This window comes from Amblyomma maculatum, chromosome 4 (assembly GCF_055883805.1).
Source record: "Amblyomma maculatum isolate TAMU_Amacu chromosome 4, ASM5588380v1, whole genome shotgun sequence".
Taxonomy (NCBI): Eukaryota; Metazoa; Arthropoda; class Arachnida; order Ixodida; family Ixodidae; genus Amblyomma; species Amblyomma maculatum.
In genome coordinates, this window is record NC_139347.1 from 89506865 (window position 1) to 89523255 (window position 16391).

Sequence of the window (16391 nt, forward strand, 5' to 3'; positions counted from 1 at the left end):
GTCTTTTAACTGGATTGATTGTTATACCTATTGCGGAACTTGGCGGGATGAGTAGTAGAGCTAATTATTGCTAATTATTGCTAATCTTGCTAGTCTTTTTTTATAGCATGCACTTATATTCATCAGAAATAAAATAAACGTTAGTGAGTACTCAGACCCTTTTTAATTGTACGTTGTGAAACGAAAGACATAAATAATTTTAGTCCTGGAATACAAATACGACATAGTATTATGCCCTGCGTGCGCTTAGCTACCAGATCTCTTAGTCGACACTTTAGCAAGACTAACGTGTTTTTAAGTCTCATAAAAATGGCACAACAATTTTTTCTAGCTTCGCCTATCCAAGCAATGCATGTCAAGTAAGCGTATGAGTTCCTATGCTAAAGTGCCGTATTCTCTGATCAATAACAAATCGCACTTGGAAGCTAGCTTTTTCGCAATGAGAGTCAGCTTGCAAAAAAGCCAGCTTTCAGTAGGCGCTTCAGCACATGGAAGTTGAACATCTCAGTCGCACTCAAAATAAAATAATAATAATATGTATCCGTAAATTGAAATTAGTTTAGAGGAAATGAAAAGCACAGTAGCCACACTTATCAGTGGACACCTGAACCGTGCCGAATCAAGAGGGGGGAGGAGAGAATGAAAGTGAAAATAAAGAAAGGGCAGCGATACGGAATAGAGGGCAGCGGGCAGCGATACGGAATAATTTGCACCACCTGGGAATCATTAAATTACACTGACATCGCACACCACATTGAAGCTTTGCCTATTACCTGTGCCGAAACGGGAGCGCAGCACACGGGTTGAGCTCGGGTACTCCTGCTCAGTAGCCAAACGTCTTAATCACTGAGCCACCACGGTGGTATAAAATACAAACTGGCAAATAATTTTGTACTCCTAAGACGATAAGATGCTACGTCGCATCTGCATTCCAGAACTAAAATTATTATGTATGTCTTTCGTTTCACAAGGTACAATTCAAAGGGGTCTTGAGTGCTCACTAAGTTTATTTTATTTCTGATGAATATCAGTGTATTCCAAGAAAAAACCAGCAAATTAGCAATAATTAGCTCTACTACTCATCCCGCTACCTTCCGCAATAGGTATAACAATCAACCCAGTTAAAAGGCAGCTTTCTTGTCTTATCTGTTGTTTCTACATTCAATGCCGAAGCATTGCTACGCGCACTCTGATTTCATCGGGTGGCTGTGAAACGTCCTTCAAGCAAACGCGCGACACAACTACAACAAAAAAACAAGTAAAGAGATCAGCCTCGCCGGCCACTTCATTAAACAACTTTGCTTCATCTCAGTGGCCGGTTTCTTCATGTGCAAAAAACTCTCCTTCCCCTTCCTCAGTGCAGAGTAGCAGGCCAAATTTGAATTATTCCGGCCAACCTCTCTGCCTTTTCCTTTCAATAAATCCATCCATCTATCTGTCAGCCTTTCAGGTTGCGTTTCACATGTCGTCGTCTTCGGCGGCTTTATCTCTTGTAACAAATTAGCACTAAATACCTTATTTTCATCCTAATAAATTCCTACGGAACTCGTCAAGTACGTACCTAAACATAACAAGACGTTTTAAATCACAGATAAACAAAGCAATTCTTAGTTTAAGAAGATTAAATAATGCTTCTGCATGTATATTCGTACTTAGCCAAGCCAAACGGTCACTTAATGTTTTTATCCCAGTTTCATTGGCGTGAAAGTCTTATTGGTAATTTTGCTCCTCTCTGCCTTGCACATTCACAGAAATTGATTACCTGACTGACTGATTAATTTACTAGTTGACTGCCTGACTGATTGACTCACTGATTGATGGACTTACTTACTGGATGCTTTGCCGACTTACTGAATGACTAATCGGCAATCTCATTGATTGAATGATTGATTGGTTTTTATTTATTTATTTATTTATTTATTTATTTATTTATTTATTTATTTATTTATTTATTTATTTATTTATTTATTTATTTATTTATTTATTTATTTATTTATTTATTTATTTATTTATTTATTTTAAGCAACACACCAACTCTCAATAAGTGTGAACGCCATTAGGTTTCTTCACGGTCTCTGATATCTTAGCATAGTCACATACTACACTTCGTTTCCACGGTCATCTCGTCAGGACGCCAAAGTCGGGACATCACGTACCAGATCGGTAGCAGAACATATTAAGCGGTGAGCTACCGAGGTAGTCTAGCGCCGATCGCGTTTTGTGGTTTTGGAGATAATGTTCAATAATGCATGTCCCGACATGCAATACTTATGTAAGTTATTTCGCTTACCCAATTACGCGGTGAATGAGCGACGGATGAAAGAGGACTGCGCTGCATTAGATACGTCCTTCCTTATGGTGCCAGTTCGCAATTTGCCCGATTTCCTGTCCCTCTTGACAGGTGAATTTATTCGTAGGTGATGCGTAAAGGCGAATGGGCTGGCGAAACATATTCCTGCACCGAACAGCTATTTACGGATTTCACCTGTACCGTGACCTCTTCTTTTATAGCCTGCCCCGCCACCTTCCATTCTTTTCATTTTTTTTTTTTTTTCACGTCGCTCGAAACGGCACGAGGCTCATTGTAGAGGCGAAAATATTGACGCTTGTCGCCGCACTTTCCTCCCATCTCGGGCGCACACACATTCGAAGCCGGAGAGCGAAACACGCCCCCGGCGATGCGTCGTTCGAACACGGCCTCCCTAAACAGCCAGCGGCCACAAATGCACCACTCGTGGACCAGCCGCGCCGCCACGCAAGTGGAGTGCCAACGAGAGCTCGGGGCCTCAGCTGTCTCCTTCTCTCGTTCAGTCTCTCCGCCGCTGGTCCGCTGCGGAGAGAGTAACAAGAGCTCTGTTTATCCGAACGATATTGCTTTCCCGCGCTGGAATCCGGCATAAACGTATACGTGCGTAGTGAAGGGAGGATGGCCACCTGGATGACCACGGCTTCGACTACGGCTTCGCGCGCTGCTAAACTAGAAAGCCGCGCTGTTGTGGGGCTACCGTAGTGGGGATGCTTAGCTGCCTAATTTCTAGCAGCGAAGAAGGAACTAGGCCTTTAAGCATGGCTTGAAACTAGGGCTATAGGAGCAAAACCTTTGTTGAGCATGATTTCCGTGGTTTACCCCAAGTGTTACGTATATATGGTGCTGAGTAAAGGAATAAAGAAAAGGTGGGAATTGAAATTTGAATACAGGCCGCGCTGGTTTAGAGTAAAGCCGAGGAACGTCAACCTGATAACTCAATTGGACGGGAACGAAAAAAAAAAGCGACACTCTGTCGCCAAGGTAAACGCGTACAGCACCACTGAAGCATAAACACAAAGGTACACAAAACATCTTCTGATTAGGAACTCCAGGTGGGTTCATGAACACGAAACAACCTTCGTGGCTTTGAAAAAAAAAAAAGGCAACTACGCTAGTATTTCCTGTCTCTCTCCCTCAAATGAAAAAATAATTTGTGTTCTCGTTTTAGTTGCCCTGTTCGTGTCTCACTAGATTCTGACTGTGCATTTTCTCCCAATTGTCCCGAGGTCCTCAATGTCTTTTAAGCCAACCGCAATTTACGCCATGTTAAGTACTTGTTCACCACTGCTGCAGGTAATAATTAAGATGATTTTTCAGCAAACGCAACAGGCTGAAATTTATTGTGCAGTGGCCGCGAGCGTAAAGCGACTGTTGCAGTACTCAGCCATTCTTATTTGCTTCCAGCAATAGCTGGAATGCGACGAAATGTTTTTGCCTGAATGGTGAATGCCCACTCTTGAAAAACAAATCAACGCCAATAAACTCTTCCGACCGCTCGTGTCAAAATTTTGCGCGGAGTGAAGAGACGTAATTATCAGTTATCACTGAAAACGGATATCATAGGTGACCAGACGAACGGGCAGCATTCGCAATGCCTTCATTGGGAACGGGCAGCAGAATTGAGCGGTGCATTGAGTGTCAGTAGCCTGCTGCAATGTAGAGAGGACAACTTAGTCAACAGCTTTCCTCCGTCTTTGGTTAGAATTCCAAGATTGATTGCGTCATCGGCACTCCGTCCGACAACCCTTTGTTAGAGGTTCTTGTGGCAGTTGCAGGAAGTCGCAGTCAGGCTTCCGTGACATTATGCCTCATCAAAACTGTGGGAGGTTCGCTTAACAGTTTTCTTCATCACCATGCATTTTGGAGTGCCATGAAAGGAACAAATCAGAATTGCTGCCAGCACATGACCCCACCTGCTGGAAAACATCAAGGAACTATCGTGCATTCCTCACAACGGAATATCATACATTTTGACGCTATGTATAAGCCGGTTTCACTAAAAAATTAACATAGATAGGTAGGTGGACAGGTGAAAATTTTATTGATGAGCCTTAAAAGCAGTCACATCCTAGGGTTGGTCTGGCTCTTGATCCCTGGAGTTGGCCAACAGTCTATGACGGGCGCCGACCTGTCCAGGCCACTCTACCAGCCGCCTTTGTGAGGATGGTTCGGGGCTGGAGACCGCGATCTCCCAACCCTCCTTGTCCGTGAGGTTCCAGCGAGATGGTGGATGGAAGTCTCGGCAGAGATATAAAATGTGGTCAAAGGTGGCTCTCAGAGCCCCACGAAGAGAGAATTCGGGTTTTTAATGGCCTGGGTGTATAAGGACTAACAAAGCCGTTAAAGGGAATGTGCGAGCCTGGAGCTGTCTCTATGTAGTTTTGTTCCTTCGATAGGGAGATGTGGGGTTGGGGATAGACGAGAGAGAGAGGGAGATTTTAATGAAAACAGGAGATATCTGCCTGAGGGTGAGCCTAGCATGCTACTCCTGATAAGGGTTGAGGGTGCGGATGAGGGTGTCAAAATGTGAGAGGGGAGGGGAAAATGAATGAAAAAAACGAATCGAGTTTAAAGGTTCTTGTATGAGTTTCAAAAGTTCTCGATCAACCCTGCGTCCTTGAGAAAAGTTATCAAGACCTTCGTAACTCGCGCAGCCGAAGAGCCGTCGCACCAAGGACCGAGGATATATGTTCAAGGCGCAAGGTATTGTCTTTAACTAAGCCTAAATTATTACGCAGTGTCCTGCGATGTGCAGTAAACCTTTCACAGGAAGTTCCCAAATGTTCAAAATTTTCACACACATCACATGTGGAGCCTGAAGGGTTGCTGGCTACACCTATTTTATGTAAGAAGTAGTTTGCGCATGACACATTCAAGCGGATTCGATGTAGACAGTTACGATGACATCTGTTCAAATTGTGAGGAATTCGAAAGACGCAAGTGGGATATATTCGGTGTCGAGATAGGTATTGATGATTCGGGTCACACCACAGAGAGCGCTGTAATATCCATGATTCAGTGGCTACAAGCCTTGCTGCACCTCTTCGTGGGAATGGAATTGAAATTGTCTTTGAGGAGTCTTCGCGTAGTACTTTTGCAGCGGCGTCGGCGTAAGCATTGCCCGTGATGCCGCAGTGAGCAAGTAACCACTGTTGCACAATGCGGTGGCTCATAGGCCTCAGTGTGCAGCTTATTTAGGTCAATGACGAGCTGTTCCTGAATTCTTGATGACTTAAGCAATTGTAGTGCAGCGCTACAATCTCTGAAGATAACCCGTGCTGCAAGGCATTGCTGTATAATATATATAATAGCTTTTCTCAGAGCTGCTCACTCAATAGCCATAGCTGAAGTGCGGTGACTGAGTGTTGTTGTGTTTTGGGGGGTTGTGGTGTGCATTCATGGTATCCACCCCGGGTGGTCGAAATTTCCGGAGTCCTCCCCTACGGCGTCTCTCATCGCCTAAGTCGCTTTGGGACGTTAAACCCCACAAACCACAAACCCCAAACCACACGGCGATGGGATAGACGAGTCTTTGTTCCCTGTAATGGAGTGTTATAGCTGTTACAGATTCGCGCTGGAATCAGCAAGCAGAATGAAGACGAAGGTTTGGAAGCGGGAGCGCGCGTGAGAGCAACGGAGCGCCATGTTGCCACATCGAGAATCATAGGGACAGCCGGGATTAAAAGTACCGAGAGGCGGCCTTAGTGTCTGCCCTTCTTCTCTATTTTATGGTACCGAAACTCGGGAGGGTAATGTGAGCTCCTCCAACGATCCTTCCTGGAGTTTGCGAAAAGAACGCCAATGATTGATCCTCCAGGAAGATACCAGGAGCTCCGCCATCGAACCCCACCGGACAGAGACAAGAGAGTGGCATCGAGACACCATGGACCACATCAGAAGGAAAAGCGACATCACACGAGCTTTTCTGACCCAGCTGTTACATCAGGCAAGAGAACTTTTGAATTCAAAAGCAATAAATGTTCTTGCGCTAAAGCTTACTCAAGCGAGACTAGAAGCATGCAACGACGGCTTGCACGTACTGAAAGAGAAGCTGCAGGCTTTTAAAAGAGACGCTTGTGCAGAAGACGCCGCAGCTGGACTAGAGTATGAGAAAACTGCCGCGCAAACAATGACGTTTCTCTGTCACCACATCGAGACCCTTCAGGCGCCTGCTCATGCTACCGACAGCCATCGTTCTACAAAGAACGCAGTTTTGCCGGAGAATTTAGCCGAATCACGTTTGGACTTAACCGTTGATTCTGAGCTTAAAGAAAAACAAGTCCAAAGTTCCACCGCGGATACATTCATGCATGACTTCCATTCTCCAGAGTCAGCTCCAAAGGCATTATTGGAGGAACCTGATTACACCGAGACATCGCTCAGAGTCATGGATAAGTGTGCCCAAAGCGATGTTGTGAGTGACCTAAGAGCAGCTTCAGTACTTGGAACACACCTTTGATAGAAGTGCATTGCAACAAAGGGCCGATCCACGTGGCGTTCTCCGAGAGCAATGAAAACATCGAGTGAATTACATGCATCCAAAGGCGGACAGGGGATTCTGGTCAGTTTACAAGCAAGATTGTTTTCGACGGCCGCCAAAGAAAGAAGACTGCGAACAACCGCCTGAAGATATACCTATGGAGCGATCATTCAATGGAATTGACTTTATTGGCTTGAAGAGGTACAAGGATTTCAAAGAAGTGCTCATAGGATGTAACGAGGATAATCTCAATCATGGTCCACAGAAACCGTCAGCAGAGGAAGATGAAAGTGCATTCAATGGCCTTAAGCGAAACAAGAAAGACAGTGACCAGCATATATACTCAGCCTACCGCGAAGAGCTTCATAGTGCGGCTTCTGGAAAGTATAAGCGAAAGGAAGACGCCACAACAGTAATTTCAGGTGACATGCCGATCCCTGTACACTCAAAGAAAGTTGCGGAGGCGAGAACCGATCAGGTCGTCTACGATACTATCACACAAACGAGAGGACTGAATCGTGCGATGCTGTAAGCACTTGCCCAGTGCAAAAGGTTGATAAAGAAAGAGGACAAACCATCGAACAGCCTGAAAGCTTTGCGGCCCTTGTTTCAAAAGCATAGGAAGAAATAAAGGCCAATGAGCAGGAAAAGAACACGGTGGAAACCAAGAGTTGTGTCAATGTTGTGCTGTGTTGTGCTAGAGTCTGTGCATTTGTGTGTGAGTTGAGCCAGCGCTGACGTCAAGGATGTGCGTATGAAACTTCGCGCTGAGCTATTAACTTCCAGCAACTGAGGGCTGAATTGTCATTTGTCACAAAGTAGGACTTCACCTGGACGCAGAGCAAGTGGGTTTATAGCTGATACCAGGAGGGGAGGTGGCACAGTGCATACTTTCTCCTACACGAACCAAGAGATTGATGTTGAGTTGTGTACTGTGGTCATGCACTCAGCCGAAGAATCAATGCAGTTTGTTGTAGGGCGTTTAGCTCAAAAGAACTTGGACACAATGTAGGCTACGGTATGTGATTCGCGTCTGTGCCTGCACGCCCCTACGGATCCATCTTGTTCTGCAGTTTTGGTGGTCTTCGGCTAGCTACCTCTCACCTCAGGGCCGGAGCGTGTTGCAGATTCGCGCTGGAATCAGCAAGCAAAATGAAGATGAGGTTTTGGAAGCGGGAGCGCTCGTGAGAGCGACGGAGCGCCATGTTGCCACATCGAGAATCGTAGGGATAGCCGGGGATTAAAAGTACCGAGAGGCGGCCTTGGTGTCTGCCCTTCTTCTTCTATAATAGCATCCCGTGTTCTGACATGCAATTTGAAAGAGATGATAGAAGGTCTTGAGGCTGGCGCCACATGAGCAAGCAGCCCCGCATTTCTACTCGAATGTTATGAGTGATGGCTGAAACAGACGAGGAGGGCGGTGGCTGCTCCCGGCCCTACGAGGCCTGGAATGGGGGGGGGGGGGGGGGGGGTCGCTTGCCATCGGTGGCTGCACCTGTTGTAAGCCGTCATTACACTCGCCACCGTTTCGGGGGCGGACGACGGCTGTTGCGACGCGCGTCTTTTTCTCCCCCTCTTCCTTTTCTTTCTTTCTCTCTCTAATCTCTCATTTGTCCGCAAGAGGCAGTGGAGGTGGCTCAGCTCTAGACCCAGCATCAGGCCCGTGCAATGTCTTTTTCTTCTTACAGTCGCAACAACAACACTCATGCATGTACTGAAGGCCACGCGCTAAGTAAAAAGGCACCAACTAAAGACCGAACATGGGCTTCCATGAACTCCTAACAAATACAAGTCAACGAGAGTTGCCTAGAAAGCTGGCTGCTAACGAAACCTGAGAGCTGATTGAAGTTGAGCCAGTGGGAAGTGGCTGCAGACGTGCACAAACATTGGATACTGTTAAACCTGCCATCAAATTAGACTAAAACAATTGCATGTCCTCTGCGCCGGTCGGTTCAACATATCTGCTGCTGAATTTGTGTCTTGTTGAGCACAGCCTAGCAGAGAAGGACGCCACGGGTGTACTTGAGAGGAGCAGGTCTCACAAGTACACGGTGGCGCATGCATCTGGTCCTTTCTCAGTCAGCAAATGAAGTTGCCAGATTCGACGGTATTTAAACACAGCGCCCGCTACCTGCCACATAGCTTTCGATAACTGCTTATGGCAGAGCAACAAAAGGTTCTTGAGAAAGCAATTTAAATATATATAAATCAGTAATACACAAATAATACAGAGTTCTTAAGTAAAAAGGATGTATGTTTAGAAGTATAATGAGAGCTACCTACATATGCAGCGACATGATAAAGCTGCCATTAGTTAAGTGGCTGGCCGCGCAGGAATAAACTGATTGGAACCACTCGCACAAAACCTCTACCTTCTATTCATTTCCGCCGAGTTAGGAAAGAAATATAAACAAAGTAACATGCGTCACTCGACGAGAGCGGTATACCAACCAGTGTTTCCGGAAGACAGCACATTGGATCCGCCCTGTCCTGGACCGTTTGTGAGCAGAGATTTTATCTTTAGTACCTTACTTTGCTCGTCACTTGTAACTAGAGCACTGTGCTGACACGGAGTAACTCATCGTTGGCTCGAAGCTAATACAAAAATATTTACTTACGAAACCACTCTACAAAAACACTGTGCTTTGTAAAAAAGAGCGGGGACATAATCGAACCCACAAAAAGTGCAAGCTTTCAGGGCGCAGCCGCAAGTGGCCGGAACCGCGGACCACGCATTCCGCGCGAGTGGATAAAAACAGAGCTCGGCGAAACGCTGGGCAAGCTTTGCTACGCTGCTGCGATCCCGTAACGACTCAACAACGGAGAAGCGACCGACAACGGCTCGCGTTCTCTGCTTTCGGGCAGTGCCGGTGCATGAGCACCCGCGTGCATTTGCGCCCGCACAGCAGCAGCAGCAGCATCCGTCGGGAAGGCCCAGAATGGGTGGAGGAAGAGAAGGGAAGCCGGATAATTATGCATCAGAGAGAGAAATTAATTACGCCATAATTCCTTCTTAATTGCGTACGGTAGGGATTCGGGACGGCATAGAGGGAACGCTGAACCGTGATGGGCAGCCGAGTGGTTCTCGCGAAGCAGCAAAAGAACAGTGAGAGATAACTCGTGTCAAGAGTGCGGGGAGAGCAAAGGGAGAGTGAAGCTGCAGTCTTGATGAAAGCGGTGGACAGAGTCGACAAACAGAGAGAGGAAGAAGCTCGGGACCATCTCTTCTCCGCTTGCTGCGAATACTACGACGGCGGTGGTGGTCCTTCGGGAACGACCAGTGGTGCTCCGGGGGCAAGCGGAACAATCAGCGGGAGAGGCTTTGGCGACCTTCCCGGACAAGTTCTTGTTCCTCTAGAGCAAAGAGCGGAAAACCGTAAGAGAAGAAAAGGGGCAGAACAAAGCTGCCGTGAGGAGGGGGCCGTTAACAAGGCGCGCGGCTGGAAACGGACAGGTGTACGCAAACAGGCAACCGCCGAAATAATTCGTGTGAAACGGAGGCTGAGGGTGCCGGAGCGCCGGAGCAAAACGCGCTCACGTGTTGGGACTGGTCGAGAGAAATGAGGATAGAAATAAAACAAAAAGAATGACAAAAAGCAGAACAACGCAGGAAGGAAGAGCGGCAGCGTTCAAATTAAAAAAAAAAAAAAAAAAAACGCGATGAGGTGCACTTTTCGCCACTGTTTAGCCGCAGGTAGCTGCACTAGATTCAACGCTTTCGCGACACCGACATTTCCAATACAAGCGGCTGCGTGTCGAGCGTTCGTAACGGAGTTAATGCGCAAAGCCTTTGATCTCTATGCTTAACGGTTTGGTTCGCAGCCGAAGCAGCTCTTTGATAATGGCGACAAGAGGACACGAGGGGGTCACCTGTTTTGTTTTAGTTTATATGTGGAAGCGCCTGCATGCGCAGAGACCACGCATATCGCTAAACATTTACACCAATCACGCTTAGTCGCGTGACATGGAATATACGCAACGTGTGCCGGCCTGCTTCTCTTTTATGACAGGCACAGAAAGCGGCTGTGCACGCTTCATCAACGGGACAAGCCTTTGTCGCATTGCTTTTGTTTTAGAGTTTTATTAAGCCGGAACACGCAGGCTAGTAGAGGATAGGATAGGAAAGACGTTTATTGCTCTAGAAAGGTCTTGTGCTAGTAGCAGACGAGAAAGAAGAGGTCCATCTTCTTTCTTCTCACAGGGTCGGCGCCCCTATTCCAGGGCTCCGCTGAGCTTCGGTACTCGCTGGGCGTGCTGGATCAGATCTTGTTGGCAACCCAGATCGCCGCTGGAGAGCCGGCTCTCCCACTGTTTCGCACTCGAGTTTTTACGAAAGCTATCGTTCTCACTGCATTCCCACGTGATGTGGTATAATGAAGGTTTGCTACCACACCACCGGCAGGTGTCCCGATATTGTGACAGGTAAATCCAGACTAGGGACAGTTCATGGTGAAGGCCAGCCTCCCATCATCTGGAGTCCTTGGTGTTGAAAAGGTCTTTTTATTTTTTTTTGTCAAGTTTCACGACTAACAGCTTCCACAACTATACTTTAATTCTAACTGACGGATCGGTTTATTTGTTTAACAAACTACTCCACCTACGCGCGTTATAGCTTTAAGATACTTGGAGGGCTTACTTGTCTTTCGATTCAGCCAGCTCTTGGGTCCTATGCATATGTGACTAGAAAGTGGCACGCTAGGGTAAAGGAGGCGAGACAACACCCCAGAAAATTCAAATGTAACCTATAAAAAGAATTCAGTAGAGGAGGGGGGGGGGAGGGGAGGGGGGGGGGGTAATACGTTGGTCGCCATCTCGAGTTGTCTGCGAGGTTTTTAGACTATGCTTAAAAAATTCGAAAATGAATTCGTGATGGGCTTTTCAGAACCGAGTGCAAAATCTATGCCAATTCAAGCCATACTCATCATGATAAAAGAATTAAAGAACAGTGTCTGGAAAGGACAAGAACACCGTGAATCTGCGGAACTCAAATGAACTTTTTACTGTCCAATAGGAAACTTGTAATAAATACAAAAGATGAAAATATAAGAACAAGTGATGGGATAAGAGTTTCAAATGTCCTTCTTTCTTTATAGGCAGGTACAGCGTAGCCAGAGCATGGTCAAAAATTAAGTTGGGCAATGTACTCGCGGCGGTGCTTTATTTTAATGGCAATGCAATTATCTGACTGCAATTTCATGCAAACGTACAAGAGAGAAATATTTAAACAGATCGAAATCGCTTCGACAGAGACGAAAAGCAAGGCGTCCCTGTGCTGTGCGATGTCAGTGCACGTTAAAGGACCCCAGGGGGTCAAAATTTCCAAAGCCGCCCACTACGGCGTCCCTCATAGTATGAGTCGCGTTAGGGCATTGAACACCATAAACCAATCAACAACAAATCGAAATGGCATCATAGAAGTTCTGTCCGAATAGCTACAATCTAGGGCACTTTATACTTTGTCCCGCGAAAGTGCTTGCAATAAATATGTTCAGAAAGAAATATTACACTTGACGAAATTTTTCAGTTTAACAACAGCTCTAGTTGTTGTTAGAATGAGAAAGTCCATTTTCCGAGCGCGACTTCATAAAAAAACAACAACTAAGTTTAAATTATTTTACAAAACTGTAATTTACGCTGTTTAAATACGTCAAAATAAGGTAAATATTCCTAAACCCAAAATTATATGCATTGAAGTTAATACAGTTTCCTAATTTATCCGCCCATCACTAAGCTGCATGCGAGCGTCATTCAAACTTCTCAGAGTTTGACTGTTCAGCAAACAGAATGATTCAAGTTGGCACAAATTTGCGGCCGCACATAGTGACCACAGTAAAGCCCACATTGGGGAAACCCTAAAGAAACCATTTCCATCCTAAAACATGCACCGTAACTTTCGCCCTGGTCGCATAATTTTTGCTGTAAATGTGGCTTCAGCCGAAGATTTAATAGTAGTGATAAATATTAATTGTGGTTTAACTCTAGTTAACCCTTGTTGAATTGCGATAGCGACGGCGGAAGCTTCTTTCGCCTGCTACATTATTCCCCTATCACGCCCTATCACTGTAATGTGCTACATTATTGGGGACACTTAAGCTCATCCTTCAAGAGAGGTCCTAAAACTCGAAACAAAATAACAAACAAAAAAGGTGAATCTGCAAAGCTACATAGGTTAGTATTCAAAAAATACAGCAGCATTAAAATAATCTCACTCAGTCACAAAAGAAGTACAATTGGCAAGGAACATATATAGTGCTGATTTACGATGACTAACCCAATGGTTGACAATATAAATACACACTCAATATTAGTGGCAAAAATAATTGTATAGAGTAGATAATGAAGCATGTAAAACATCAATATTTTTCGAGATTAGTGCATTGAGTAAGGCAGGTAGGGTGTAAGCAATCATTTGCTTACCGTAATTAGTTCGCGTGTGTGTTACATACCAGTATTCCGGACATCGCGTTTGGTAGTGAAGTAGATTTTGTTTAAGATTGGCTGTTGAACGGATGGCAAAATTATTCAATTTGCATTCTTTAATGTATGCGTGTACTAACATGTAGTTGTATAAATTATGCACTTTCAATATATTTCGCTCTTGGAACAAAGGTTCACTTGGGAGATCCCAGTTCACATTGCATATCGCGCGCAAAATTTTTTTCTGAAGGACAAGTAACCGACCTACATTTCTGGCAGACGTGGTACCCCAGACAAGACAGTAGCAATTAAGGTGAGTCATAAAGAGAGATTTATATATAAGCAATTTTACATTACGGAGAAGATACCTAAGGGAAAAAGTTAGTCCAACTACCTGGGATAGTTCACTTACAAGTGATGATGAATGGCTGTTCCATGACATGTCATGGTCGAAAAAAATTCCTAAGCTTTTAACTGAATTCGCTAGTTCAATTTTATCTATATTAAGTGTGATGTCTGCAGGTAGTGCAGCGTTTCTGTTCTTGGCTTGGAATAATATGGCTTTTGTTTTAGTTGCATTTATTATGAGTAGTGCTTTATAGATCTAGTTTCAGCCTTTGTTGCGCGAGTAGAGCGAAATAATTGATATAATTACCATCATGGCGCTGCACGAGTGCAGCACAACCTCCTCGCCGCGCTTTATCCCCCTGGTCATGAGGGTGTTAATGAAAATGAACTAGTTCATCAATTTGCCCACGGAGTTTACATCCGGGCTTAAATTATACTCTGGCCAAATCCAAATACCGTGTCGAGCTAACAGGTGCTAGCCGAACATTAAGGACAGCGAGGGCAATCAGACAGTATTCCCTCGACTGCATCCATCACTCATCCCGAAACTGCAGCAAAGGAGTTCTGAAGAATCGCCTAGTGGGCGTATTGGTGCATGATTACTCGAAATAAAGCCTATGGTGTGGTACATAAGCGAATGCAGGAATAGACGTGGGCACAGCGTTCTACCCGTGTCAGTTCCGTACCATCTCATGCGTTCAATTTCAAGGAACAAAGTTTGATGTAAGCTGCGCCAAGAACTTACATGCAAGGACATCTAACAGCCGCTTGTACCATGGAATGCAAGGCGATATTTTATTTGACGTTGATCAATGTGAACTAATAAAGTAAGCATGGGGATAAACGATTAGAAAGTAAAAGAAAAAACAACCACATGGTTCAGGTGGAATCCGTACCCACGACCTCAGAACTTCGCCTCCGGAACTTTACCGACTGAGCCACGGAGACGACTGTTCAGTCTTCTAGTTTCTTAGGTATATACGCGACTCCCATCCTGCCGTTTGATCACATTGTACATTGCACTCAAGGTATCACAGTGCGTTCCACGTCTACCGGTAAAGTTTTCTTTTTTGTTAGCTAAACAGAAACGCAGTCATAAAACAAGTGTAAAAGAGCAGTAATTTGGCGCCTCTCATCTGGCGAATAAAGCAATGCATTACAGCCTTGATTTCGCTTCATACTGTGTTAGGTTAGTCGAGTTACAAACCACGCATGGGCCACTAGACATCACCAAAGACTCTTATTATCAGGTTCTGTCGCACTATATGAGGCACCTAGCCGCTTTGTTTCTCATTAAAACCGTCATACCGGCTCGAAATCCAGTTCGGAAAGATGAAATTTTTTTTCTCTTTTTTTTTTTTTTAGTGTTTTATAGATGCAAGCGGGTCGAAAATTTTAGACCTCGAGACCACCGACTTCCATTTTTTGCGTCGGCGTCCACTTTGCCATTGTTTGGTGCGACGTTCGACTTCCAATAACGGGAGCTAAATGCATTTGACGGTTAAAGGTTCCCCTGTTACAAAGCGCTTGATGGAACCGCGACAATACGGTAAGTGGGCGAAATTTAGCGCAAGCAGAGGCACTCGCAGTAAGCGCAATAGAGACCGTTCAGTCGTTAATGCCACAAGCGGCAGGCTGCTGAACACACTGCGGAGCGAATGCTACAGCCGCTTCCGAAACTGCAGCGTTCTAGGACACCACAGCAAAACGCGAGATCGGAGCCGCCGCGTTCCACCGAGAAGAAACCGGAAGTAACGCGCCCGAGGATCCACACGCGCGGCCGCCCGACAGATGCTCGCGGATCTTCCGAGGCCATTTGTCACCGCGCACGCAGCCTTTCTGTGGCGCCTCGTTAGGGAGCGTGCCGCAAATCTCGGCGATCAACTAGGCCAGCCGCTGCGAGAGTGAAAAAGCGCCGTCGCGTCTTCCGCTCCGATCTCTCCGCGCAGCCTGCGAGGAGCCTCGCGTTTAATAAGTAATGAGCGCTCGCAGAGCGAGCGTCTGTTCGCAATAATACTCGGAGGATGCAGCGCCAGTGCCGATCGGGAGCGCAGCCAGCGGCGCGAGAAACAGGGCGCCCCCCTCTACAGCCATTTTCTCCATCCCCCATACAGGGTCCGCTCTCCGGCTTCCCATACTGCGACGGCTTTTCGATTGCTTTTTGCACCAAAGACGCAACACAAATGGCCGCTCAGAGGGCTAATGAAGGTTGGCTTCCCTTTCGTTCTTTTCACGAGAGTGGGAGTAATGCGATTTCTCCGGCGATTTGTGAGCGCTAAAGCGGCTGCGGACGATTCGCAGTGACGTGAAGGTCCTCACGTCTATAGAGATTTCGGAAGCTGTGTATTTGGATGACACTGCAGACTAGAGCAGCTCAATATTTCTGCATATTCCCAGCTACACTTCAAGTGCTTCGCCATTTTCCAGCGCTGGAAAAGAAGACTGTGAGACACTGCGAAAGAACAGCTTGGGTGGTCGCACGATTTTAGGCCACCTAGCGCATCTTCGTCTCAGCGTCCGCAGCTCAGGCGAAGAAGTGCGCCCAAATACTTCCGCATTATGGTTCACCCGCGGCTGTGGCTCTACAACTATAATGCTCGACTGCTTAGTGCGACGCCATATGTTCAGTACTTGGCTTTCTTACTTTCTGTCGATGGAAGCGAAGGAAAAATGGCCCGTCCCTCCAAGCAATATATAAGGATGGGATGTTTGATGAGAGACCCACTCTTGACCGGTGGCGAATTCTTGTTGACATCAGTGCCAGGCAAACCCACAACAAGTGGTGAACATCTGCGTCAGTGTTTTCAGAATGACAGAGAGGACACTCAGCAACAGCAG